The sequence below is a fragment of the Rousettus aegyptiacus genome, unplaced genomic scaffold (assembly GCF_014176215.1).
Source record: "Rousettus aegyptiacus isolate mRouAeg1 unplaced genomic scaffold, mRouAeg1.p scaffold_m13_p_8, whole genome shotgun sequence".
In the NCBI taxonomy this organism is placed as follows: Eukaryota; Metazoa; Chordata; class Mammalia; order Chiroptera; family Pteropodidae; genus Rousettus; species Rousettus aegyptiacus.
Genome location: NW_023416311.1, coordinates 90192498 through 90219331, shown reverse-complemented (window position 1 = coordinate 90219331; position 26834 = coordinate 90192498). Strand labels below are relative to the sequence as shown.

Genomic DNA, 26834 nt, shown 5'->3' with positions numbered 1-26834 from the left:
TTTACAGCAGCATAATTTGTTTATAATTAGAAAAAAGAAAAACTGAAACCAGACCAAATGTTAATAAACAATATAACAGATAAATAAATTGTGGTGTTTTCACAATGAATACATCAATGAATAAATCAAAAAGCTACACACAACAGATGGAATTCAGAAAGGAAATGGTGAGTAAAATAGCAATGAGTAGAAGAATATATGCAGAATGATTTCATTTATATAACATTCAAGAACATCCAAAACCAAACAATATATTTTGAGGATAAAAATATATCAAGTAAAATTATAAAGAAAAGCAAAAAGATGATGTAAACAAAAATTCAAGTAGTATCAAGTATCTCTCAAGAGAGAGAGGGAAGTTGGGAAGGAGTGCTTTGAAGACTTCCACAGTTATGATAATGCTTTCTGAAAGTGGATGGTTGGTAATGGATCTCTGTTGTGTTATTGTTTAAACTCCTTCAACTTTTTAAGCTTTTTATTCTGAAATAATTTTATACTCACACAGAAATTCAAAAAGAGCACAGTGAGTTCCTATGTATCTTTCATGCAGCTTGCCCAATAACCCAAAACAGGAAATTGACCTTGATGCTAATACTATAAGCTAAACTGCAGACCTTATTCAGATTTCACTAGTATTAACATTCATTATTTGTGTGTGTGTGTGTGTGTGTGTAGTTCTATCTAGTTTTATTCCACGTATAGATTTGTGTAATCACCACCACATTCAAGATACAGAACTGTTCCATCACAAAACTTGATAGTCACAGCCTCCTCACCGCCCCCCAACTCTAACTGCTGGCAACCACTTGTCTGCTTTTATCACTATTATTTTGTTAACCTATATATATATATATTTTAATGTTCTTTTGTAGCTATTTAATTTTTTTAAAAAACTCAGTTTCAGAAGGGAAAAATAGTTAGCACATATAAAGGTGACTCCCACCATCTATCCTTAGCCCATGTGGTGAAATTTCCCTGGGCTTGCAGGATACTTCATGTTTACCACAACTCACCTCACTCACCCGGCTCCCAAGGGAACAATGGGAAAGATATGATATGTACACTTTTTCTCCTCTTTAGAGGGTCATCTAGAATCAGAAGACTACTCTGTCTTCCCAACCTGCCCCTTCCATTAACCTCAGGCCACTGCGATGGGTTAACAGCTTATGACAGTCTCTGCTTCAGGCGGTGATGTTAGCCCAGCATGGAGAAAGCTTACCAAACAAGCTAGACACAGACAGAGAAATTACAGATATACTGAGAGTCATTTGATCTTTACTGGCAGCCCAACACCTAAATCATGCTGGATTGTTTTCATCCCTTTCCTCCAGACTGGCTGGTTTCCCCTGAAGCAGAGACCCTGAATCTCATACTACAGTTTCCTGGCTGCTCCACACACGGCCAGTTTAGCCCGAAGCCAAATGCTCTAATCCAGGGATCCCCAAGGCCCAGGCTACTGACCCGTACTAGTCCTCGGCCTGTTAGAAAATGGGCCAGGAGGTAAGTGGCGAGCTCGTGAGAGCAGCTTTATCTGCATTTACAGCAGCTCCCCAGCACTAGCATCACCGCCTCAGCTCCACATCAGATCATCAGCCATTAGATTCTCATAGGAGCACCGGTTCCTGGTGCCAAAAAGGTTGAGGACCACTACTTTACTTTACCTGAACCCCAGTCTCATTGTCGTCTTTCCTGGAACCTATCCTATTCTTTAATGTGCCTCCTTTCCTCCATCCAGCCTCCTGGGGAATAAAGCCATCCTGTACTATATTTTTTATTTAAAAACAAACAAAACTGTTTCCCATTTGGACCCTTATAATTACCTTTGATGCTTACTGTATCTTTCAAACTTGGCTCAAAACTGCCTCCACACTCTCTTCCTTTTTACCCCTGGTTCTCCTCTTTCTAGTTAGGTGTGTTTTGTCTCCATTTTATAATGCCCAACCAGACATGTATAGGCAGACTCTGTTTTTGCCACAATCAGTCAGCTCTTGGAATCTTCCTCATAAAGGGAATCATATTTCCTTCTAAGAACAACACCATATATGGAGTTTGCATTCCTAAACAAACACTAAATATAAATAAATTAAAATGTATTCCTTAGGATATTACAATGTAATTTGAAATGGGGGTTGTGGACAAATAAATATGGGAAACACTGGATTTAATAAAGTTAATCCCCAACTCCTGCCCTGCAAGAATGCTTAGATCTTTTCTATGTGATCCATAGAATTTTTCAGGGGGAAGAAGGAAAAGGTTTCTACAGACAGGCTACTTGAGTGTAGAACCACCACCAAATTAAAGCATATATATGATACAGGCTCCCTTGCTCTTTACTCAAGTCTCCTAAAAGCGTTGATGCTAAGAGCATTTCTCAATAAATGAGTTCCAGACAACTCAACCTGTGATAAGAGTCAAATAGCTCTATAGATCTTCCTATGAGAAAGAACGGTGCCTTCCATTCCATACATAAGGAGAGAGAGAAAAAGGATTGAGAGAGCCAGAAAGAGATTGATTTTAAGGACTGACTCACATAATTGTGGGGGATGGCAAATCTGAAATCTGTAGACTGGAGAGTCAGATAAGAGTTGCTGCTGCAGTCTTGAGTATGAAGGCTGGAAATTCAGGCAGAATTTCCAGGTTGCAGTCCAGAGGCAGAATTCCTTCTTCTTGAGAGAACCCAGTCATTGCATTTAAGGCCTTCGACTAATTGGAAAAGGCCTACTCACTCCCATTATGAAAAGTTTTCTTTACTCAAATCTATTGATTTAAATGCTAAATACTTCTAAAAAATACCTTCACAGCAATATCTAGACTGCTGTTTGACCTAGCCAAGTTGACACAAAATTAACAATCACACACAGTGCATAAAATATACTTAGAGCATACAGTTGGTAGAGAATGGTGAGGAAAAGTTCCAGAAGGGCAAACAGATAATAACCAGCTCCTGATATATATTACTTTTTCTCCTTTTATAATGTCAACAAAACGTTGCTGCTACCAATCCAATGCCAACAGGCGTCCCCAATCTGGGGAGCAATAAAAGGAAAAAGTTTATTCAGGTAAACAGTTTGCCAACTGGGGAAACACAGCCTCCAGTGGAAACCTAAAGTTTGCTCCACTGAGACAAAGGGGAGGTCCACGTATATAGAGACAGCACTCGCCCTTGTACCTGATTGGTCTATTTATATGCAAATGAGGAATCCAAATTTACACAGTCTGATTGGTCCAAATAGCTCTGTCCCAATTAATTGGCTGAAATCTCAAGTTCTTATTGGTTGTTATGAAGTTGCTCTGATTGGTCCACAAAGATGCAAACGTGTATATACATGAGATGTTCTAATTGGACGGGATAGGTCTCGGCCAGTTGGTCAAAATATGATTCCAAGAACTCCTTTATAAGGTTCAGCTCAGACAGCAGGAACACAGTACAGGAGGCTTGGCAGCTTAGTCTGAGGGGTTTTCCACGAAACACAGCATGCATATAAGGCCTCTGCTTGACTCTGATAATGAATTTAGGCCCTATTAACCACAAGGATTCCTTTTTAACAGATATGTTTCATTTCTTTTCAGGGTCAACAAAACACAAACAGCAATCCGTTATACACAGCATTTGATACCTTGCTTTATTCATGTTTTATATCTTGTAGATATTTTCATATTAGTATATGGCTTTCTCATTCTTCTTTTCTGATGTATTATATTCCATTTGTGGCTGCACAACAGTTTAACCAGTTCACTGCTTATAAACATTTGTATTTTTCCCTGGTCTTTTGCAATTACAAACAATGCCACGGTGGCTAACATATATCATGTGCATCTGTGCAGGGATGATAAATTCCCCCAAGTATAATCAAGTAGACTGAGGAAATGAATATGAACATGTTGTCAAACTGCCTGTCACTCAATATAAAATATTATTGAATTTTTGTAATTTTTTCAATCATCTAATTAAAACACAGTATTGCATTTTAAGTAGTGTGGATATGAACTTATTACATCAAGAATCTTAATAACAAAAGATTTCGCAATACGCATCTGCAGAATGGGAAAGCAATAGGTCCAAAATTATGAGATTTTCTGAGTTTATTGCATGTAAAATGCTTAGCATAATGTCTGACACATGGTAAGTACTAAATAATTGTTCACTTTTTGGATATTTGATGCCTCCCCAATATAAAAACATGGTGAATCTGTCCTTTAAAATGAAGAAATGAACATGGTTTTAATAGGAAAATCAAGTTATAAAGAAGTATGCTTCCTGAGAGTCTTAATGAATATTCTCTAGATTTTTTTTACATAAAACATAAAAAAGATATTATTTTATGTATTCTTTTTGTGTAAAACAATATACAATTAAAATGTTGGCAATGCCCAATCCATGTGTCAACCCTTGTTTGGGCCCCGGCTCTCTCTTTTGGGGTTCAAAAATGTAAAAGATCAGTGGTTGCCAGGAGATGGGGGTGTGGGGAGGAGATGAATAGGTGGAGCACTGAGGATTTTTAGGGGAGCGAAACTACTCTGTATGATGCTATAACGGCGGATAGATGTCATTATACATTTTTCTAAAATCATAGAATGCACAACACCGAGAGTGAACCCTAATATAAGCTATGGACTTTGGGAAATCTCTGTATCTTCCTCTCACTTTTGCTGCTCTATAAATAATAAAGTCTTTTAAAAATTATCTAAGGGACTGAGCTGTTGGCAGACTACTCATCCTCACCTCCCTTTGGAACAAATGAGAAGCCAAATCATCAGCATAACTTGAACTCTTGTGTGCCAACCCATGAGGCGTGGGAATTCTTCTCACAACTTCTTGTCTGAGGGTGGAGGTGAGTGAGAGGTGTTTCAGAATCACTGACAAGGGGCAGGACTGTAAGTGACCCCTGCGGCCATGTACCTGGCTGTCCTCTGCTGAGATCCTGGGCATCATGGGGAATACCTGGAGTCTCCTTTGTGTTAGTTCACATTTTAATAAGAATTTGGGCCAAGTTTCCTCTTTCTCTGCCTCATTTTAAATGGCTTTCCATAGAAAATCTGGCCTCGTTCTAACATTCCCATTATAAAGGAATATTTTCCACTTACACTAACACTTGCCTAATAGAATCAAAACTGACAGTCATGTTTGAACAAGACCAGCTCTAACCAGCTGAGGCTGAGAAGTCACCATCAACTTCTGTACCCAATTAAAGACCCTATTTTGACTAATGAGCAACAGGACTTGTTTTAACCAACTTTGCACAGACCTATGGGCTGGTTATGTCCTAAATCGGCAGCTGGCTTTCTATGCTTAATTAGCATAATTCCCATGAGCCACTCCCTTTCCCTTCTCACTGTCAGTTTAAAAGCTGACTCCTGCCTCAGACAACTACTCATTTCCTCATTGGCATGTGTACCTTTCTTTGTCTGGCAAATTACGAGTCACAGCTTTGGGAACCTTTAGCTCTAGAGGTCTTTGATATTTGTTGATGGCATGTCTCGGTCCTACACATTTGACATCCTGACTACATCCACATATCTGTCATAATTTTTCTCTGTAACCCATATTCGGGTCCCTCATAAAATTTAGTTTCGATAAAGATTCTTCTTTAAAAAAATCAGTCTAACAAAAAACAAAGCCCCAATAAGTTAAAAACTATCCATTTTGTAAAGAAATAGGCCTGAAAATATTGAGACAGGCTTAGTGAAAAAGTCGGTTTTAAACTCATCAGTTTCCATTACAGAGGCATGAAAATCGAAGTTACGTTTGGAGTAGAGTCATTTACCTGGTGGCAAGAGAGTGTACAGTAGCCCAGGAAATGCACACACTGGACTGCTGCCAAGCATGGGCATTCTAATAGAGTTCTCCCCGCAGCCCGCCATCTGTGAGTCACTTTTAAAGCTGCTGCTGCCTGGCTTTGTGGAGCAGCTGAGACTGCAGGTACGAACCCCACTGTCTTCTAGGAAAAGCTGATACTCCATGTCTTTGGAAAAGCATTTGAGTGATACCAAAGGTGGCGGTCGAACTAGACCCAGAAGTCAGATGTGAGCCCCGCATGCAACTGCACCCGTTATACTGCACCACCACTCCCTCTGTGCCGCCGATACACACGTCTCTCTGCTTGTCTCTGCCTCTCTCTAAGGAGAAGTCTAAGGAACGGACCTGCTCTTTGCTTCAAGCATGAGCAGTGAGGCTGGTCCTGCCCCGGAAGCTCACCCTGCCTTCTTGGGCAGCCCCTTTAAACCTGCCCTCTCCTGCCCCCTCCTGCCCCAATAATGTATAAGTAGAAGAGGATTATAAAGCTTCAACTTATGAGCAGTGGTCTGTAGAAGGCCCTCTGGGAAAGCCCCAGGAGGGTGATTCTAAACCTTGTTTCTGCCCCCAAGACACACTCCCAGAAATGGCAGTGGCTAAGTGAAGTGGGGTCTTGGGGGACTAGAATCCTAGAGAGAAACGACATGTGTACCCAAAAGCCTCCCAGGATATTTTGATTGTGATTCTTCTCCCTTCTCCTCACTGCTCACTCCCCAACTCTCCTCTACAGAATAGGGGAAATGGACATACACAGGGGAAGTGGGGAAAGTGTAAGACTTTGTGGCTAGAAAGGACCTCAGAGCCCATCCAGGCCAGAGTTCACCAAAGAACTATCCACAGACCACTGATCATGCACAACACAGTTTCAGGTGAGACCAGGATTAATGTTCTTACTTAAAATTTTTTGAGACAACCACAAATTTACAGAAAAGTTGCAGGTACAGAAGGCAAAACTTTTTCCTTAACCATCTGAGAGTCAGTAGTTCAGGAAATCTAAAGGCGGCTAGACACTGAATCTGTCAGCACCTGATCTTGGACTCGCCCACCTCCACTACTGTGACAAATAAATTTTGGCTGTTTGTAAGCCCTAGTCTATGATATTCTGTTATAGCAGCCCAAACAGATTAAGACAAGGAATTAAACGAGTATAGCAAAAGGCATGGTGTTAAAGTGGATAAGCAAGGCAGAGATTTAGAAAATCCTAAGACAAATTTCTTTATTATAAAGGCACATGTCAACTTCATAATTTCTGAGTGGTTATTAGCAACAAAGGTCAAATAATTTTAAAGCAAATTAAGAAAGAAGTCTCTCGTTGCAGTGGAAATTTGCTGTGATGATGTTTTTTTTTTTTTAATTAGTGGGCAAGCCACCAAGGCTTAGGTCTGAAATGATAATACTATTTATCAGCCTGAAACTTTTTAACTATATGCTCACACTCACACCACCACCACCACCACCACCTTATTTTCAATATGCCACTTGGAAAATGCTGATGATAACAGTATTCAGTGTCTTAGAATTTAAACATTTGAAACTTGTTGGAGAGGCAACAATAGAATGCCACAGAGGAAGACTTACAGTTTGATGGTTGGCAAGGGAAAACGCTGTGAAAAGGTATCGTAATGTACAAGTAGAAAAGAAAGTTGATTTGCAGAAAAGGACAGTTTGACTAAAATTGGAAAAAACATAGTTTTGTAAAACCAATAATTCCGTAGAAAATTATTCAAGAGTGGTAACAGGAAGGATTTAATAAGCTAGCAGCTGAGCAGAATGTGGAAACCTCTTGTTTTGAATTTATTTAAAATAAACAGAGTCAAACTCTTTCAATTAAAGTGAGTAGCTAAAGTGATATGTTCAGTGCCAAGTTTTATAGATTATTGCCTCTGTGGTTTACAGTTCTGATACTTAGAGAAGATGGTTTGTTGTGGTTAAACTATGTTACCAAAAAAGAAAACAATTAAATATTCTCTTTAATAGCAATGTATACATTACACTATTTTAACATATAATATTGATCTTGACAATGATGTTGAATCTTTTAAGGAATCCTTATCTTTTAGAGATGCATACTATAATAATTACGGTTGCAACAACAGGACGTTTCAGATTTGCTTCAAAATCATCCAGTGGAAAGACATAAATTGTGTAAGATTGACTAGGAGTAGATCATTGTTTAAGCTGGATGATGACTACTGGGGTTCCTTACAACATTTCTCTTTACACTTGTATATATTTGAAATTTTTCATTATACAAAGTTTTAAAAAATAAGATTAGATCCCCTGGATAAGAAGCTGAGAAGTTGCGGTGATTTTGAAGGTCGGAGAGTCTAGAGGATTGAATTAAATTCATCCCTCTGATGGGTGGCACAGTAGACACCTTGAAAAGGTAATAAAACCTAACTTGGGCACAGATTAAGAGGTCCTCAACACGCATCCGTACCTCGGCTCACAGGAAGTCCTGGGCCATGGCTCCTTGTCAGCTTTCAGTGGGCAGCTCTCACCTGAGTCAGGTGTTTTCCTGACTCAGCTTAAAAGGTAAGACCAGTTTGGAAGAAGATAATTGTATAAGAAGAAACATATCCATTTTGTTTTACTAGATTGTCCAAAAAAGAGCTTATCCCAAAGGTTTCATGTTTTCCTCTGAAGCAATTATATATACTAGCAGAAACTTTGATTAAAGGTTTTTCCTATTTGGAAAAAATGTTCAAAATCAGACACATTTCCATCATTTGGGTGATTAATCTGAAATCTTAGTAAGATAATAAAAGTTATGTCAAGGTGTTGACTTTATATCTTTTTAAATCACAAGGGAGACGGAATGTGTCTTTCCAGCAATACATCAATATTCATGCAAGACTTTTCTCTCCTCATTTCTAATGGGCTTCTGCTTTCATCTACTGTAGTTCAAGTAGAGTAGAAAGTTCAAGAAGGAAAACTGTGAGACAGAAAACTGAAAAATTAGATATAGGCTAGATCACCTGAAGCTTTAAATGTAACATTTTTATCTATACTGAAAGGAATCTCTAGTCATCCACACACATGAGTGCCCAGGCCCTCAACAGAATGTCTTTTCTCTGCAGAAGCCAGCTTGATCTTTTTAACTCTTCCAGTTTATTTTATTAAACAATGCGTGGGCCCTGGTCATCTCTGCAGGTGGCCTGGGAAGCAGCATCAGCACAGAGAAACTGTCCCATAGGCAGCATCTGGAGCCCAAGAGAAATATTTATAAAGGAAGTTGAATCAATTTAATTAATTTTTAGAACATACTAATCCCCCTTCTTCTCTCCTTGGAGGACAAGTATATTTCCCTACCCTATTGACTCTGGGCTTGACCAGGTATCTTGTTTCGGCCAACAAAATATGAACAGATGTGATAAGAACAAGAATTTTGAATGTGCTTTGGCTTTTCTCTTAGGCTTCAGTGATCTGCCATGGGAAGAACATGTCCTGGGTAACTGTCAACCAAGGAGAATGTGAAGAAACACAGAGCAAATCTGAACCCAATTAAAACCTAGTGACCAGAAGCCTGAAGCAGAGCTGTGAGCAATGCAATATAAAAGTTGTTATTGCAAATCACTTAACTTTGTGATGTTCTGCTATGCAGCATTATTGTACCAGTGGCTAACACAGAAATCATCTGCATACACAAGGAGACTGACACATGAGAGCAGATGCATTTTCTAAGGAAATTGTGTAAAGCAGTGACTCTTAACCAACTTTAGGAGTATAGACTTTCTTAAGAATCCAATAAACGTCTTGATCGGATTCTTCTGCAAGCTTCCTTGTATCTCCCTGTCTCTCCCCAGGTCTCCATGTGAGTCCATCTAATTGGCAGAATCTAAAACATGTCTGGATTGCTAGCTGCATGGGAGTGTGGAATATGTAGCTTTTTAGTTTTCCAGCCTTTGAAACCCAGGAAGACATTGCAATGGGACTTGTGTGAGCCATTCTACACTTCTAACATGCCATCATGAGCTAGAGCAGTTTAGGGAGGAAACGAGAAGGTAAAACTGGAGAGAATTAGAAGAATCTGGTGTCATAGAAATTAGATGAGAGTATGAAGTGAATTAAATGAAATGATGCAGAGAAAAAACAAGTAAAAATGTAAAGAATCTATTGAATTGGGCAATAACAATGTCCTTGGAGACAAGAACAAGAGCTGCTTAACTGGAATGGTGAAAAGAAGAGAAAGTAGAGACAATGAGTCCTAAAACCACTTTCCAGAACCTTGGTTGAGAAAGGGAAATGGGATGCAATTACCATCCATGCATTCTGGTGTAACAGTGAATCATTCCCCCCTGGTAAACTCGGTCCTCTGCGGACTGACTAGAAACAGTTTCCATCTATTTTTCATTGTCTTCTCCTTGCCTCCTGAACCAAGGGTCTTAGTCTTGGCTCTCCCAAGTCTTCTTGTGAGCCAACACAAGTGACTCTCAGATTCTGTTTGCATTTTCTTGTTCAATTACCATGGCCCGCAGAGGTGGGAAACTTCTCAGAAACTGTTGCTGTTGCTATGCGGTGCTCTGCTTTCTCCTTGTCCCGTATAGCCTGTACTTCATTACCTCCTAGCAAAGTCTGTCTCTCTTGCCCACCTGTTTTTTACCTACAATTCATATTAATTCTCACATAATACTCCAAGACCTCAGGCCTCACAGTTTTCCAAGTCAAACCATTCTTTGCTTACAGGGTTAGTAAATGCTAATCTCTCCATATCCATCTTCCTTTCTCCCTTTTAGTAAAAGAACCTCCGAGTTTTATCTAAGCCTAACTAGAGACTAATTTCTTGGTTTCTCAAGCAGCTAGGTATGACCATGTGGTTACATCTGAACCAAGTGACTCGCACCGCCCCTTCCTCTGGGTGGAGAAAGGTAAAGACTGGAACACTCTGAGAAGCCATGTATTTGGCATGCCAGAGCTGCCCTGTATACTCAGACTACTCGCCTCTAGGCTGTTAAATCCAGATAAATTTAAGTTTTAGGTAAACCGCAGTGTATTGTTTTAGACTGCACCTTAAGTAATAAATGTCCATAAGCTACGTCTTAGACGGGCTTCACAATAACTACTGCACCTTTCTGGTCTGACCTGCACAATTTGTTCCCTGCCTCTTATCAGTCTTTTCTGACTACAACATTTGAAGATGTTTCTAATTTTGGCCTCACAAGTTTTGGAGAATTTGAGGCAAGAATGAACAGCACCTGGTATTCTTCTGGAAGCTTTGAACTGTTGGGAACAATGTAAATATTCTCCATAACCTTCTGGTACTGGCATCAGTTAGCTTGTAACAAACCCAGGCTCTACCACTGAATAGTAATGCTACTTAACCTTTCATAGATAGATAGATAGATAGATAGATAGATAGATAGATAGATAGATAGATAGAGAGAGAGAGAGTAATGTTTTCTTAACCTTAAAATGTGAATGATAATTATACTAGACTCCAAAAGTTGCTATGACAATAGTTTTAAGCGATTACACCTGAATAATCTTACTTTTTCCAATTTTAGGAGAAAATACAATTATGCAAACCCATGCTTAGGCCATTCCTCAGATCTTGGAAAAGTCTATGTCCTTAGCTTCATAGTAAATCCACCTCTGCCTACCTTCCAGGGTCATTAGAGGATGACACAAGATAGACCTTGAGACCTTGGACCAATAACACATAAGATACCTTTGTACTTACTACACAAGGGTGACCCCTCCAGACTTATGTGAGGCTCAGGATTTGGCTAGTGGAACAAGGCCAGATTTTAGCCCTCACTCTTCTCTTTGGCTGGGTGCCTTCGACATTGCAAAAACTCAAGACTGCTGATATATCTGTGCAGTTAGTGTACCCCACCAACATGCCCAGCCAACAGGGAATTAAACTCAAGTCCTCCTCTCTTGCCAAGTAGTACATCTCAGCACGCAGGTACATATGCCTGAGAACAGGGCACTTTGGGCTTCGCACTAAGGCTCTGTCTCTCTGCTAAGCTCCGCACCCACACTTTGCTAATGTGCAGAGTTGTGGGTGGCCCAGCATATTACACTAGTGCACGTGACAGCCATGATACCTGAAATACAGTATGCACTCTGAAAATATAAATGTTGGTTTTTTTGCCCCCCTCATTCTTTCCTACCGGTATAACTTTTCCTCATTTGCTCAATCTTGTAAAACTCAAGGTCATTTAAAAAGGTGATTTGCATATTTTCAAGAAAGCAATTGGAAATCTAAGTTGCTTCATGGAATTGCTTTACTAGTGTGTCCCTGTGCTTTGGGGGAGGGAGTCTATACAAGACAACATATTTGTGGATTGTGCCATGTTCCTTACCTCTTTGCACTGGCACACTAGTTGGAAGGAATATGGGGCTGCGCCAACCAAAGAACACCCAGATCTCATTTGGGACACATCCAATCCTGAGGGCTGCTCCTGACCAGTATCAGAAAGTTGGGGTGGGGGTGGAAGTGGGGGTGGGGGAAAGCCAGGCATCAATGCCCTGTAATGTCAGACTTTCTCTTTGGCCCTATGGTGGAAAGACATGCAGAAAATTCCTTAAGGAGCCTGTTCTCTAAAAAGCGGCCACTAGAGGGCTCTTTAGTGTCTCCCACAGGCTGTCTTGCTGTGAGCAGACAGGTTCAGTGAGTGACTTTGGCCTCGGCAGGCCTGCTGAGGGATTAAGTTCTATCTCACAGGTTGGAATATGAAGGTGGACGGCAGGATAGCAGAGGCTTTACTAACCCACCTACTTTATTTCTGCTGAGTGAGTTACCCTGAGGCAAAGGGGATTCTTAGAAACTTAATTTCTCCATCAAAGTAAACATACATTAAAACTTTTGCTAATATAAAGGCTGACTAATCTAAACTCCTATCCAGAGCATTTGAGAATTAATGATGGAGCCACACCCTCATTAATATTGGACATGACCAATCTTGTAAATTTTCCTAACACGATGGATTAAAAATATATGTCAAGCAAATGTTTTTAATGAGCGCCTGTATTTTGTCTGTTCTTATCCTGTCAAACATCTTTGCCCTATATGGGTATTAATAAATGATAGATAAGTATTGTTTAATCTTTAAAGTCTCCTTGTTCAAAGTAAATATGGATTCCATCTAGCCCTTTCCTCCGGGAAGAGCCAACGACCTTGGCTCAGCTCTCATTCTATTCCAAACACGCTGTGGCTGTCTTAGGAGAACGGCGTCCTCTGTGTCAGACAGCTCACTTCTCACAGGTTTGGGCTCTTCTCTTGGTTTGGGGGCAGAGCCTGTTGATACGTTAGTACTGTACACTTTAGATTAAAATCTCCCAAAGGGGCAGACCTGATTTGCTTATTGACCGTGTTCAGCAAAATGTATACTATTCAATAACTGTTACAATTACCAAACGTAGGTTTCAGACTTGACTTCTCCTTCCCAAAGGAATAAATCTATTATTCTGACCCCAATATGTAAAATAGGGGATCTGGCTAGCATCTATGCTATGAGGAAGAATAAGCACTAAAGCTTATTTTTTTAAAAAGCTTACTAGAACAATTCCATATTCATAGTCTGCAGCAACTTTAAAAGAATTTTAAGTGTCGGTTCCGGTTCCAGATGATTTCATTTTCACTTTAGGAAAACTTGTTTTTCAGAATATATAAATTTCTTTTCAAAGAAACATGTGATCATTGAAGAAAAATTAGCAATTTCTTCAAAAATATAAAAAACGACTTATAAATCTAACATTTAGAGATAATCACAAATGACATATTTTCTATTTCCTTCTAGTCTATATTTATAATCACACATATACATGTATGAATATTGTTCCAAAATTAGAAACATAAGTGTCTCTATATTGCTTTTTCATGATTGGCATTTTCCTGTTGTCACTTTTTGAAACCTGATTTTCAATGGCTGAATAATGTTCCATTATAAAGATATGTAATAATTTATTAACAAATTCTCTTCTGTGCCCAAACATGTTTTCATGCCTTTATGCTACTTATTTCCTTTTCCTGGGCATATAGGATGCTTCTATTTCCCAGCTTCCCTTGCAGTTCAGTTAGGATCATGTGACTGAGTTCCAGCCAGTGGAATATGGGTGAAATTGAATGGTCCTGTCCTTAAAACCAACCCACATCATTCACCCACTCTCTCTTCTGCTGCTGCAGCAACTCTGGAACACATGTTCTAGATGGCATGGCTATAATATGGAAACAGTCTCCATCCTTGAGCTACCACTTGTAAGAGGAAAAAGCATCCAATTGGCTTCAGATTACAACCTAAGTGAAAAATAAACCTCTGTATGTTCCTGCACTTAGCCCAGTGATGCCTTAAGTAAATAAGTACATGTAAGACCCACAAGATGTTGCCAACTTTCCTTCATTGTAAGTAAATAGCAACATTTTGGTTATTGCCAATTATGTTAATAAAACAGGAAAGAAGTATTAGGTTGTTTTTCCCCCCTATTTTAAATAAGTAGGTAGTTATTTTCTTATATTTTTTGTATAATTTTGTAGTTCTCTGCAGAGAGCTATTTTTTAAAAAATTAGAAAGTGTGTAAAGCAGCAAGCAGAATTGTCTGGAGGATGATCCATGAGGCTGAACTTGTCTAGCTACAGACTGCCTGGAGCAAGGGCTCCCTCTTCCCCATGGGAGGGTCTGCGCCCCCCGCCCAGCCCAGTGGGCTAGGTACTCCTGTTTCCGCAGCTCTGTGAAGCCAATTTTTGAAACTGTTGTTAGGTGCCATGTGCCAGAATTCTCAAACCACTGCTGCACAGCATGCATCTAAACTCTGACTGCTTGGAACCTAAGGTCTGTTTGTCCATGCTAGCCTAGTAAACGACAAGTTTGCCCACATATACAACACTTGAGACCAGTGTCTCATTTGTTGTTGTTGTAAATCATTAGGGAGTGTATTTTAATTTTTTTAACCAAATATATATTTGCATTAATAAAAATTCAAACAGTTCAAAGAGTAAAAGATCAAAAGAATAGAGTTAAAACTCTTCCTTCTGTCTCTCAGTCATCTCGTTCTCTTCTTCAGGGGCAATTAATTCTATATCCTTATAGAGAAATTATAATTGATTATAAATTGAGTCTAACAACCAAAATGAATAACAAATGAGATTCTTTCTCAATCAAGTAAGTTATTATTTGATTTTTAAAATTATTACTTTTAAAAATCAAAACACATGATAAAAAATCTAATCTGCACAGATAGGTCTAAAATGAAAAATATGAGCTTGCCTTACACACACCCCCATTCTTGCCCTTCTCCCCAAGAACAACCAGTTACCAATTTCTTACAATCCTACTCAAAACATGCTTATATACATTGCATAAACATCAACAAATTAATAGAAGCACAGACATACCAAATACATATTTCTGACTCTTACTTTTTTTTACTTAATTATATGTCTTGGACATAGTTCCACAGCAGCACATACAGATAATCTTCCTTCTTTTGAAAAGATGGATCACAGAGATCTTTAGGTTGTTACTAGTTTGCTACTATCACAAACAATTTTCTTTTTTTTCTGCCATCTCCCCCTTTCTCCCACAATGTTTTTCTAACGAGGACTTTTTGTGTGCGTGCATGTATGTATTATAATTTTGTGCCTATAAATGTAAGTGTAAATTTTCAGTCAAGTAAATATTATTTTTTTTCTTTCCTCAAAGAACAGGGGAGATTTTGAAAAGAAATTGTCTATTGTCATCTTGGGGAAAAAAATTTTACGCTTTCCTCTTTAGGTATGTTCCAACAAAGACAAGTTCTTAGAATTATTTTTGCTACAAGATCTAATAACATTGATTTAATGACACTTCTCTCCTTCTTTGGCGTTCCATCTTATTCTAGTGTAGCTTGGTTATTTTGTACTGAATTTGAATTAACATCTCTCCCTGGCCTGTTCCCCACAAAAAGCCTTGGGGGTATGGAATTTACCTGATCATTATTCCAAACTGACTAAGTATCATCTGATAATATGTTAATGGACAAAATAATTGCTGTTGCGTTAGAACTGGATGAAAGAAGCTACATTTAAGAAGCTAAGATTGAACATAAAAGTGAGTGCCTTTAGGAAGTTCGCATTTCGATCTGGATAAAATTAATTTAAGCACAAATGGAATCAGAAAGATAAAGACACAGTTTACTGTAACTCCCTCCAATAAATTTTGTTTTTTAGCATTTGAAGAAAGTTCAGAGGAAACTGAAGGACAAGTAAACAGTACAAATTAAGGGTATGTATTGTAATCCATAGAGCAGACACCAAAAATTCCTGCAAAAAGGAATAACAAAAAAACAAAATACAAATTAAAATAAATTCTAAAAAAAATTATATAACATAAAAAAGGCAGGAAAGAAGTAGAACAACAACAAAACAAACAAAACAGAAAACATATAGTAAAATGATAGGTTAAATCCAACCATATCAAAATTGCCTTAAATAAGTATACTAAATACTCCCTAACACATTAAAATGCAGAAATTGTCAGAATAAACTTTTTAAAGAGTCCCAACTATACGCTGTCTATAAGAGATGCTGTTTAAATACAACTATGAACATTTTATATCAAGCTTAGCAATGCTTTCAAAAGTCCCTAAAATTCCCATCTAATTGTTCCCCAAAGTACTTCCCCCTCACTGCTATTCTTTAGCATTAACCACTACATTCATATTTATTAATTTCCATAACCACAGGCCAAGAGAATAAAAGCAACTATGTAAACAAACACATATTCAACATTCTCCCTACAGCTGGTGGGGAGAAAAAAAAGTAAAAGATCCAAAAAAATTCTTCCTATTGTCCAGTGACTGATGATTTATGGATCAAGTGGTGAACACAATTAAAATATGAAGGGAGAGGGAGGTATATGTGAAATCAATCAATCAACCAATCAATCAATCTTCAAGTTACATCCAGTTCAAGCAACAAACTCCTTTAGGACTATTAAGGATGATGTTATCCCTTAAATTCACTTAACAGATACTGAAAAAAAAAAAAAAAAGCAATTCCTAATTGAGCAATTACAGAGAATCCCCTGAAATCATAAAATGTAAAAGTTTCATGAGGCCCTCTAACACTCAGCAATTGCTGGCTCCCTTTTGGTTTCTTTTTTGGATATTTGGAAGTGATAGATATCTCTAAACTAATCAAGCTTTATGATACATTTTAGACTAAAATTTGTTCAGAAGCCCTATTTAGTTTTTCATAGTACAAAAATATATTTACAAAATAATGTTTTAATTTCATGAAGTTTTCTTAGAAACAATGCCAGTACCACCAATAATCATAATCATAGCAGCACACTTTAAGACCTAAAAGTGAATCTTTAAAATATCAAATGTGACAACATTGCAAAATTAGAGAATTCTTATCCATGAGGGTAATTGTAAATCATCATCTATTACTTACTTGATGAAGCCACTTTCTTCAGAAAACGCCCAATTCCTTCCAACTTCATCAGTTTGGTTACCAAATACTGCTAAATATATAATTATAGATATTTATAATAGTTGAATAAAAAGACTCATAATTAGATTTCACAATTTACATAAGTGATTTCATATATCTGCACTTACGCTTATACCTATATCTATATAATATTACCTATAATGTTATAATGACAGTTATTTAACTATTTTTCCTCTGAGAAGTTGATAAGGATAAGGATACTTTCCACTCATGTCTCCCCATATAAGACTTTCTGATGGAAGATGGAGGATGAGGGAGGATGAGGGAGGATGGGTCAAGGATCATTCCCAAGTGTTTCGATTTGGTATCTAAATTAAATTAAAGGTTGGCCCATGCATTTAATACGAGAATCAAATGGAGAAAAGCAGAGTTTGAACCCAGACATATTGATTTTAATGTACAAAGGCATTGGTCTGGAGTTTAGACGAAATAATTGCAATGGAAAGGAAGATTCTAGGATTATCGATACGCAAGTGGTAACTGAAATCAGGAGCGTGGATGTGTTCATTGGGGAGACGGTGGACTCAGAGAATGTCAAGGATAGAGCCCTGAGACACACCAACATCTGAGGGACAAATGGAGAACAAGAAGGTGTCAGGGAAGAAAGTCAGAGAAGTGGAGGAGCGTGGAGAAGGTTACGCTACTGAACTCTAAAGGGAGAGAGCACACCAAGGAGTGCCGCATGAAGCAGAACATGTGCTCTCCCAACACAGTCGTGTCGGCGCTAAATGAGGAAGGGCCTCGCGGTCCTTAGTTTAATAATAAGCTGTTGGTATTTTTCATCTTTTCCATTTCACCTATTTTTCAGGCTAATTTTGAAAACTAACCTTTGGAATGTGTGCTACTTACATATCTACATATCGGTTTGCTAGGGCTGCTCTAACAAATTACCACAGATTTAGTGACTTGAAACAAGAGAAAATGGTTTTATCATAGTCCTAGAACCCAAAAGTCTGAAATCGGGGTGTAGGCAGGGTGAGTTCCCTTTTAGGGGCTCAGAGGGAGAATATGCTTCATACCTTTCTCCTCGCTTCTTCTGGTTGCCAGCAAGCCTTGGTGTTCCTTGCCACGAGGCAGAATTAACTCAATCTCTGCCTCGGAAGTTACGTAGTATTCCTCCTGGGTGTCTGTGTCCAAACTTCCCTCTTCCCATAAGGACAGCGGTCATTGGATTCATCTAGTACGACATCATCTTAACTTGATTAAATCTGAAAACGAAAACAATTATTTCAAATTGAGTCATATTCTGAGTTTCTGGGTGGATGTGAATTTTTGGAGGACACCATTCAACCCATCATCCTAAGGGTATGATCACAAACTGACAAGCGCCATAGCCACTAGACTCTGGAATTTTAGAGGGTTTATAATGTTAAGAAGTTAGAATGATGCACACAAGAAATGAATTTTATGTGGGTACTTGCTAGAGGAGGTCTTTGAGAGAACATGACCCCCAGCTGACTTGAAAATTGGACCCAGGCAATCAGAGGCTCCTCACTCCTTCCCCTAGCCTTGGGATGCATGTTTCACCATTCCCATACTAGAAGCCACTTCAAAGAACACTGTCTTGAGAGAGTAATGTGTCACTAAGACCATCTAGACAGTATACTTGATTGAATGCCATTAAAGTCTCTATAAACTCTTAAGATTCTGGCGGGAAGGTGTGGAAATCTACCTGCCATGCAGCCACTGAAGACAACTCTCATATGTAAGTTCCCTTGCTTATTAAAACTGCCACCTTCCTGTATGAAGTGGTCCATGTTTGGAGGCCAGTTTTTAACTGCACTAGGGGAACACCTGAAATTTCAAACCAACAGCACCAAATTTTTTTACACCTTAGTTTCCTTATGCTGTAATACAAGCCAAAGTAAGTTAAGACTCACTTTGTAGAAATTCTTAAGTCAATATTTTTTACTCGTTATCTCATCTCCTCTAAGAGTGAACCCTCTGAACTATTTCTGTAAAGAAGAAATTCACATTTTTTTCACTCGGAGAAACACAGAATCAGAAAGTCTCTCCAACCCATTTGGGACTTGGTTTGACAGTTTCCATGGCTATGCGGATGGCTAAACTAATGGACTCTTTAAAACTCTTGAAATAATGAGAGGTGTGGCAAAGGACCACACACTTATTTAGATGAAAATACCTTTTCTCTATTATCATCAAATATTTACTCTGTACCATAGTCTTTATGGCACCATTAGGTATTAAGAGTATTTAGACTTAAATAAAAAAACACTTTCCCTGGGATGACACTAGGGAGGAGCAAAAAAATGTGAACAAACATAAAAGTTATATTCTGACATTATTCTGAGCCACCCAGCCAACTCTGGAGTCGTTCTGAGGTGTGAGTCATGGGCGAGCCTTCTTGATCACTCTTGCTCTCCTCACCCAGTCCCTGCCATTTGTGATACTGTCTAGGGTCCCCAAACCGGAACCAGAACAGGCTTAGCTGACCAGAAACAGCGCCATGAGCACGCCTCCGAGGTTCGGGCATCCAGGCGAGCCCCCCAGAAACGGGCGTCCCACCGCTGTCCTCTCTGGGGCTCCAGGTCGCTGAGGAAGCGGCAGTATTAGGGGTGCCGTATCAGCTCCGAAGTCGGCAAGGCTCTTCTTGATAGTCGATCATATAACTATAACGAGAAGGCGAATATGTATTTCAAAGGCCCTGAATGTGAACTATGTACCTCCAAGATGGAATGGCTTTTTTTTAAAAAAAAGGAAAAGCAAGCCTTGTTGAAGCATCCCTGACTCTGGGAAAGGAAGGCTTCAGGACGCTTGCTGCAGAAAGTTCGATTGACAGGGAGTTTCTGAACGGGAACGACATCCAGGGTCCCAGAAATCTGTTCAAACACTTGTTCTTGCCCCGAACACCCAACGCAGGCCCCGGGTTCCGCCTGGATGGGGCCGGGGCCGTGCCTCGGCGTGCGCCGCGGGGTGGGTTTTCACTTTTCCTCCCCAGGCCGCTCCCACTTCCTTTCTTTCCCACCGCCCCCGCCCCCCGCCTGCCCGAGTCCGGGGGCCGCACCTCCGCGGGGTCCCGTGCGCTTCCCCGGGGACCAAAAGGAGGCGAATTCCTGTGGGTCCCAGGGGCGCCAAGAGTGCGCGGCAGGACGGGAAATTGCAAAAGTCTCCGGCCCGCGGCCCTCCCCCGCGGCTTTCCCGTAACTCCCGCCCCTCGGTGCGCACCCCGCAGCTGATTCATAGCCGGGAGAGGGGCCGCCTCCTCGCTGGCGGCAGCACCGACGTCCGCGCCCGCCACTGCGCCGCCGAGGCCCCGGCCCTGCTCGCGGGGCGCTCCGCCCGGGGGGTGAGTGAGTCCCCGCGCCCCGCGCCCCCTGCGCCCCGCGCAGCCTCCGCGCCCCCCGCGCTTGCGGCCCCGCCGCTCTTCCCACGGCCCGGCGCGGTGCGGGGAAGAGTCCGACGACCTCGCCGCCCCTGCTCCGCGCCGTCCTTGGCCCGCGTTCGCCCCGGCGCGTCGCCCGGTCGGCGGGAGACTGAGCCTCGAGGGGTCCTCGCCCTGGGCCGCCCACCGGGCGCGTAGCGCTAGGAGTAACTCTGTACGGAGCGCGCGCCGCGCGGTCCACACGGTGTTTCCCGCCCGGCTTTCGCGTTCGCTGCCCCAGTCGCCGCTTCCTCAAGTGGTCGGGAATTGTGGAGTTAAAATTCCCTTTTGATCCATTTTGCGTCTTCCCGGACACACCGCCGTGGAGGTTCTTTGCTGTCCCCAGCCTCCCTCCCTCTCCCGCCATTAACTCCCACCTGACAGGGTCACTCCTTTTGCAATCTGGTCTCCTGCACCCCGTCTCCATTTACACCTAGAAGCGGAAGGTGCGCACCCACAGGTGGAGCTGGGACATCCCCGCCCCGTGATATTGGTGTCTGGGACAGACGCCTACCCTCTTCTGCCGCGTGAATGGAGGTAGCACAGAGTTGGCAGGTTGTACAGCTGAACCCTTGCAATTGTAAGCGCCCCCACCCCATTTTATTGACAGTCCTGAGGTTCAGTAATTTGTCCAACACCATGGCTGTGATAGCGCTGGAATCGCCCGTACCCACGGCTTTGCTCCTGACTCCATGAGACCTTTCTTGATGGTTCTTGACCTGTTCGTTATCTGCCTGCCTAAGATCCATCTATCCATCCATTCGTCCTGCCTGCCTGCCTGGCCTGGGGAGGCACAGTGCCACAGAGAAAGGACACTTTTTAACTGACAGGCTGGAAGAACCTTTATGACGCTTACTCTACAACTCAAAGAGGAGTAAATGTGGGAGTAGATGTACACAGAAGATAGGAAAGAATTGAATAGGATATATTTAATTTGAGCTAGAAGGAAAGAAGCTTCGAGTCTTCTTCCCAAGTTTAAAACTGACTTTGGGACTTGAGTCAAGTTATCACTTTAGTCTCAGTTTTCTTGTCTGCCAAATAATAATGGTTTATACTTTCTATGCACCGACCACTATTCTAAGTACTTTACATATGCTAGCTCATTTAAGCTTCACCATTAGGTAGTACTAGTTTTGTCATTCTCATTTTGTTAGTGAGGAAACAAGGCCCAGAGCTGTTAAGCAGTGTCTATGGTCACACGGCTAGCAGGTGGCAGAGTCAAGATTCGGCTTTGGAGTTTGCTTATAACCACTATGCTGTGCCTCGAACTTAGGACCCTTTATGAAGTGGCCCAATGTTTCATGGTGGTTCTGTTTTTTTCTTACTCCTGGGCTACTTTAAAATGCCCTCGGAGACCCTCGAGGCTGAAGGACCCCCAAGAGTTGTAGTAGCCAGTAGCTGTGCCTCAGAATCATTCCTGGAGCTTTCAAAGCGCTGAACTCCAGCCTCAGCTACCTCTTCTTCAGGGCATGCTCAGTTTGGTGTCAGTACCATCAGAATGCCCGCAGTGGCAGGGAGCTCACCACCTAACATTTTGTTGCTGGACAGAGCTAATTCTCAGCTGTAACCTACCTCCTTGTGACTTACATCTTGGTCGCAATTCCGCCTTCTGTGTCCCAGCAAATGTGCCTAAGAACACTTCCCTATACATCAGGTCTGTTTTCTTTAAAGGGAAAGGCCGGGGACACCTACCTACCCCAGTGCACAGAGGTGGTTCTGGAGTCTCTGATGTTCTTATAACCCCTTTGTCCTGAAAAAAAGAACCAAAGCAGGAAAACTATTACTTTTAGTTTTGCAACTATTACTACTAGTTTTGAAAGAGGAATGGGTGTGATTTGACAAGAAGAAGGAACATTTTCCTCGTGGGAACTGGGCTAGGGAGTTATTGGCTCTGGTAGAAGGAAATAGTGAGTGTTGCCTGGCTCACTTACGGGAGCGGTGAGCCCTGACCCTCCTGTCCCTGGGAGAGGAAGTCCTCCTTGATTTTTAAAAATATGTGAAATGGAGGAAAATAAAGCAAATAGAATCTTCTGAGAAATAGCCCTCCCTTGAAATAGGCTTCCTTGGAGGTACATAAAACGAGTTTCTTTTCTAGTTTCTGTCCTTGTTTTCACAGCCTTCTTTCCTTTCTCATTTTAGTTCTACTGGTTTTTCATTTATTTACTCGAAGTCATCTGTTTTTTAATGTTTTTAAAACAATACAAATAATAACTGAATACACTCTCATTCAAACAACAGAGAAGTACATGGAATGAATTATACAAGTACCATCATCATGCACCATAATTAAATTTTCTAGTTTCTTTTGACAGATATGTAGATTGTTTTTGTTTTCCCTTAATATTACAACATTGAATATTCTTTAAAAGAAATACACACGTACACACATGCATGCCACACACACACGCACATACACGCACTATTGGACAGAATTCCAGAAATACTATTTCTGAATCAAAGGTATTGCATACTAAAATTTTAATAGATGGTGCCACATTGACCATGATAAAGTTGTACTTTTGGACCATCGGCGAGTAATGATGCCTCCTTCTTCAAACTCTTACCAATGCTAGGTTTTCAGACTTTTTAAAGCTTTGCTAATAGGACACATGCAGACACACAGAGAGACATACACAATTACGCTTTTTAATTTGCATTTATTTAATTATTAGTGGTAGTGTCCAGTTTTTTTTCTTTTTCTCTTTTGGTTATTGGTATTTCCTTTTTAATACACTACATGTATTGATATTTGCCAATTTTTCTACAGGATCGTTTGTCTTTTTCTGATTAGTTTCTAAGAGCTCTTTATATATTAGGGATGAAACTATTGTTCTGTTTGTTGTTGGTCCAATTATAGCACTAAGATTCTTAAAATATTTAATCAGTATAGCAGTCCTTGTCTTTATTGCTTCTGGATTTCATATCATGCTCAGATAGATTATACAAATATTCACTATGGTTTCTTTCACAAGGTGCACACCCCAGCACATGTCCTGGGATGAACAGCTTATTTCTTTCTGATTGTTTTTGCATATGACATCATCAGGTATCCAGCCAGTTTGAAGAGTTTAGCAACACACCCACATTCTTGAGAAGCAAATGACAGATCATGCTACTTCTAATGGAGATTATTTTTGGTGACGAAGCTTCCTAGGAAACAGTTCTGTAATGAGTAAACTGGAAGTGCTGATGAAGAAGGGCAGACTGATTCCTTCACAAAAGCCGCATTTCATCACACACGTAGTATTTACACTGAGGGGTAGTCAAATGCATCTTCATTTTGAAAACAGACTAGGTTTGAATGAGAAATTCTACAAATGAATGGGGGGGGGGGTGCGGTTCTCTTCTTTCCTCCCTTTTTCCCCAGAGAGAAAGACTGTCAATAAAGACTGCAAACTAGGCAACATTCGGCCACAGGAAAAGTAGAAGGGCCTGAAAAGGAATCTGTTTTAGTTAAAATAAAATGGAAATCAAAGAGAGAATGTGAGAAAATTGGTACACGTTTTTATTCATTTACCAGATATTTTCTGAGAGCCACTGTGTTCTGGGACTGTGATAGATAGTGGGGAATAAGACTCAGACCTGTTCCCGAGCCGCTCATAGTCTAGTTGAGAATGATGGATCTCTGAAAAATAGAAATAAAGAACAAATTTGGGGCAAAGTCCAAGGAGTGCAGATGAGGCAAGAAAATATTTTTCCTTTCTGAATTCTGCTACTTCACGCTTTTCTGATTTCCTTTTTTTACTGGAAATCGGAAGTGGCAATGCTCCTCACTGTTAGCTGTGGAGACAGAACACCTGTTGAATGAATGAGAGGGCTGGGTGGCCTGTTTGGTGTCAGAAGCAGAGCTGTGGAAGAAAACCCAACCTCCCCTGGATGCACCCTGAGCATCCACCTGTGGAGAAAATGCACCAGCTGATGCTGAAGGAGCTCACTAGCTCACCCCCAACACACAGCCCTTGTCCTTGAGGGGATGCAGGAGAGCCTGGCCTAATCTTGGGTTTTCGTTTTGATACGTATGAGAGGGCAGAAAATAGGGTGTGCGGCACCTCAGCGCTCCATGCTGGGTCCTCTCTCTTCTGTCCGTTCTCCTATCTTGGCGATTGTCCAGTCCTATGGCTTTAACTGCTATATCCACTGAAGACACCTGAATTTATACCCGCAGCCAGGACCCCTCCCATGAACAACGGATTGTGTATCCAGCTAGCTCCTTGATATCTCTGCTTGGATATCAAATAAGCATCTCAAATTTAACATGTCGTAAAAAGAACCCTTGACACAGCCTACTAAGTCCGCGTCTCCATTAATGGCAATTCCATTCTTCCAGGGGCTCAGCCAGAATTCTCGGAGTCATGTATGACATCTCACTTTGTCACTGTCCTGCCAGCTCTCGCTTTAAAATCCCTTTGGAATTGCACCCCTGCTGCCATCGCCCTGGGCTGAGCCAGCGTCGTTCTCCCCCGGACTATTGCTGTGACTTCCTCACTGCTCTCCCTGCCACCACCTGCTTTAGTCTCTTCTCATTCCAGGGTCCTTCCTGTTCCATATAAGTCACGCCATGTTATTTCTCTGCTTTAAAGTTCTCCAGCGGCTTCCACCTGGGCTCGGAGTAGAAGCCAAAGTTTCGAAAATGTTTTTCCCATCTGCTCTTCCTCTCTCGGAGCCCTCCAATCTCATCTCCTGTCCCTCGCCTCCTTGCTCACTCCCAACACCTGGCCCCTTGTTCGTTGACTAAGCCAAGCATGCTCCCACCCCAGGGTGTTTGCACCGTTCTCTCCCTCACCCCCAGGATTTCGCCGTGTTAGTCAGGGTCCCATTTTAATAGATGGTGCCACCTTGACCATGACCGGCAAACCTGGAAGAGGATAACTCAAAAAGGATTCATGCATGAGGCGTGGAGGGGACGCTGCATGGATCGTGCAGTCGGTCACCTGGGACTTGTGACTGCCCGCTCTAAGTCCTTGGTGTTTGTGTTTTTCTCACAGCGTGAGCCTCTGTGCTGTCAGAAAAATTGTTCATGCAGAATTTCTCCAAGGGAATTCCGTGCATGTCTCTGGGATGTGCCAGCTGCTGACTCTTGTTCTGCAAATTTTCATGAACTTTATCGATTTTACCAGGTTTTCAGACAATAGCTAAGACTCACCGTCCTACTGCAAGTGGTCTTATGCACTTGCAAAAGGTGGCAGCTGTCCAGTTGCACCATAGGAAATAATAACCACCTTGCTAGTAAGCAAGCAGTGACCACCATGTCATGGTTCCACCTGCCCAGCATGCGTAAAACTGTGCACCTCAGACTGATGCAATCCAAACAGCTGCCGAAGCTGATCTCCGATTCACAACCTGGTGTGTGTGGCACGAGCGGGGAGGCAGGACTTCAGACAGGACGGCCCTGGTGGTTTGCAAAGTCTTTCCTGTGTTACCCAGACCACAGCAGTGTGTCTTTCATAAATACTTATATATTTAAATTTCGTTATATGACAACTTTTCTTCCATTTCTGGTTGCCCTCACCTGGTAGGTGACTTAAAACTTAAAACTTCTAGTTTTAAGTTTCTCTGCCCAGATGACTTGTTTAATTTTTACGACATGTAAAATATTTGATTTGCTATGACTTCAAAGTTTTAGAAACATATATAGCCCATTTATAAAAAGAATACAAGGCTACATGCCTAGCACCTCCTGAATCGTCTGCTTTTCAATTTAATAGATGAGATTTCCTTACAATGGTGGCATTTTGCATCCCTCAGGTGATGCAAATGTAAGGAGACTGTGATACTGGCTGTAGACTAGGATAGGAAGGATATTTAAATTGCACAGTGAGTGTCAGATGCTTTACTTTGACAGTTTTTCTTTGCCTCCCCTTTGGTTCTGAGCAGAAACTATTTCCTCTTCACTCAGTTCCTCTCCCCTGCCCCACCCTGCCCCACCAAGTTGTGACTTTGGAGTCTCGCCCCCTTCCCAGTAATAGGAACCTATTTGAAGTCGTAAGTAAAGAATTTAGAGAGGTATGAATGACCTGTTTGCCAAAGATACAAGTAGCAAAAAGCAGTGCTTAAGAGAATATGAACAAAAGTTGTTGTTTAAAGACTTCCACTTTGTTTGCAATCGGGCTCATCTATTGGCAGGCTAGACCACTTGAGTAATGTAATGGTTTGGTTTACTGTCTTCCTGTTGTTCTCATTTACCTGTAAATATTATTTTTAAAAAAGGGAGAGTGTAG

General features: G+C 41.0%; 1 protein-coding gene and 1 long non-coding RNA gene across 3 annotated transcripts in view; one reads left to right on the top strand and one right to left on the bottom strand.

Annotated features, from left to right (window-relative positions):
- Positions 1-14118: 14118 nt before the first annotated feature.
- LOC107512430 lies at positions 14119-20167 on the bottom strand. The gene is made up of 4 exons (XR_001597280.2): positions 19689-20167; positions 18254-18442; positions 17175-17244; positions 14119-16037 (listed from the first exon to the last, which is right to left on the bottom strand). It is a non-coding gene; the product is annotated as an uncharacterized LOC107512430 (long non-coding RNA).
- Positions 20168-20294: 127 nt separating this feature from the next.
- OSMR (oncostatin M receptor) overlaps positions 20295-26834 on the top strand; it is a 39384-nt gene continuing 32844 nt past the window's right edge. For both annotated transcript variants that reach the window (XM_016147954.2, XM_016147953.2), the window contains exon 1: positions 20295-20541. The gene's annotated coding sequence lies outside the window, so the exon portion shown is untranslated. The remainder of the gene's footprint in view (positions 20542-26834) is intronic.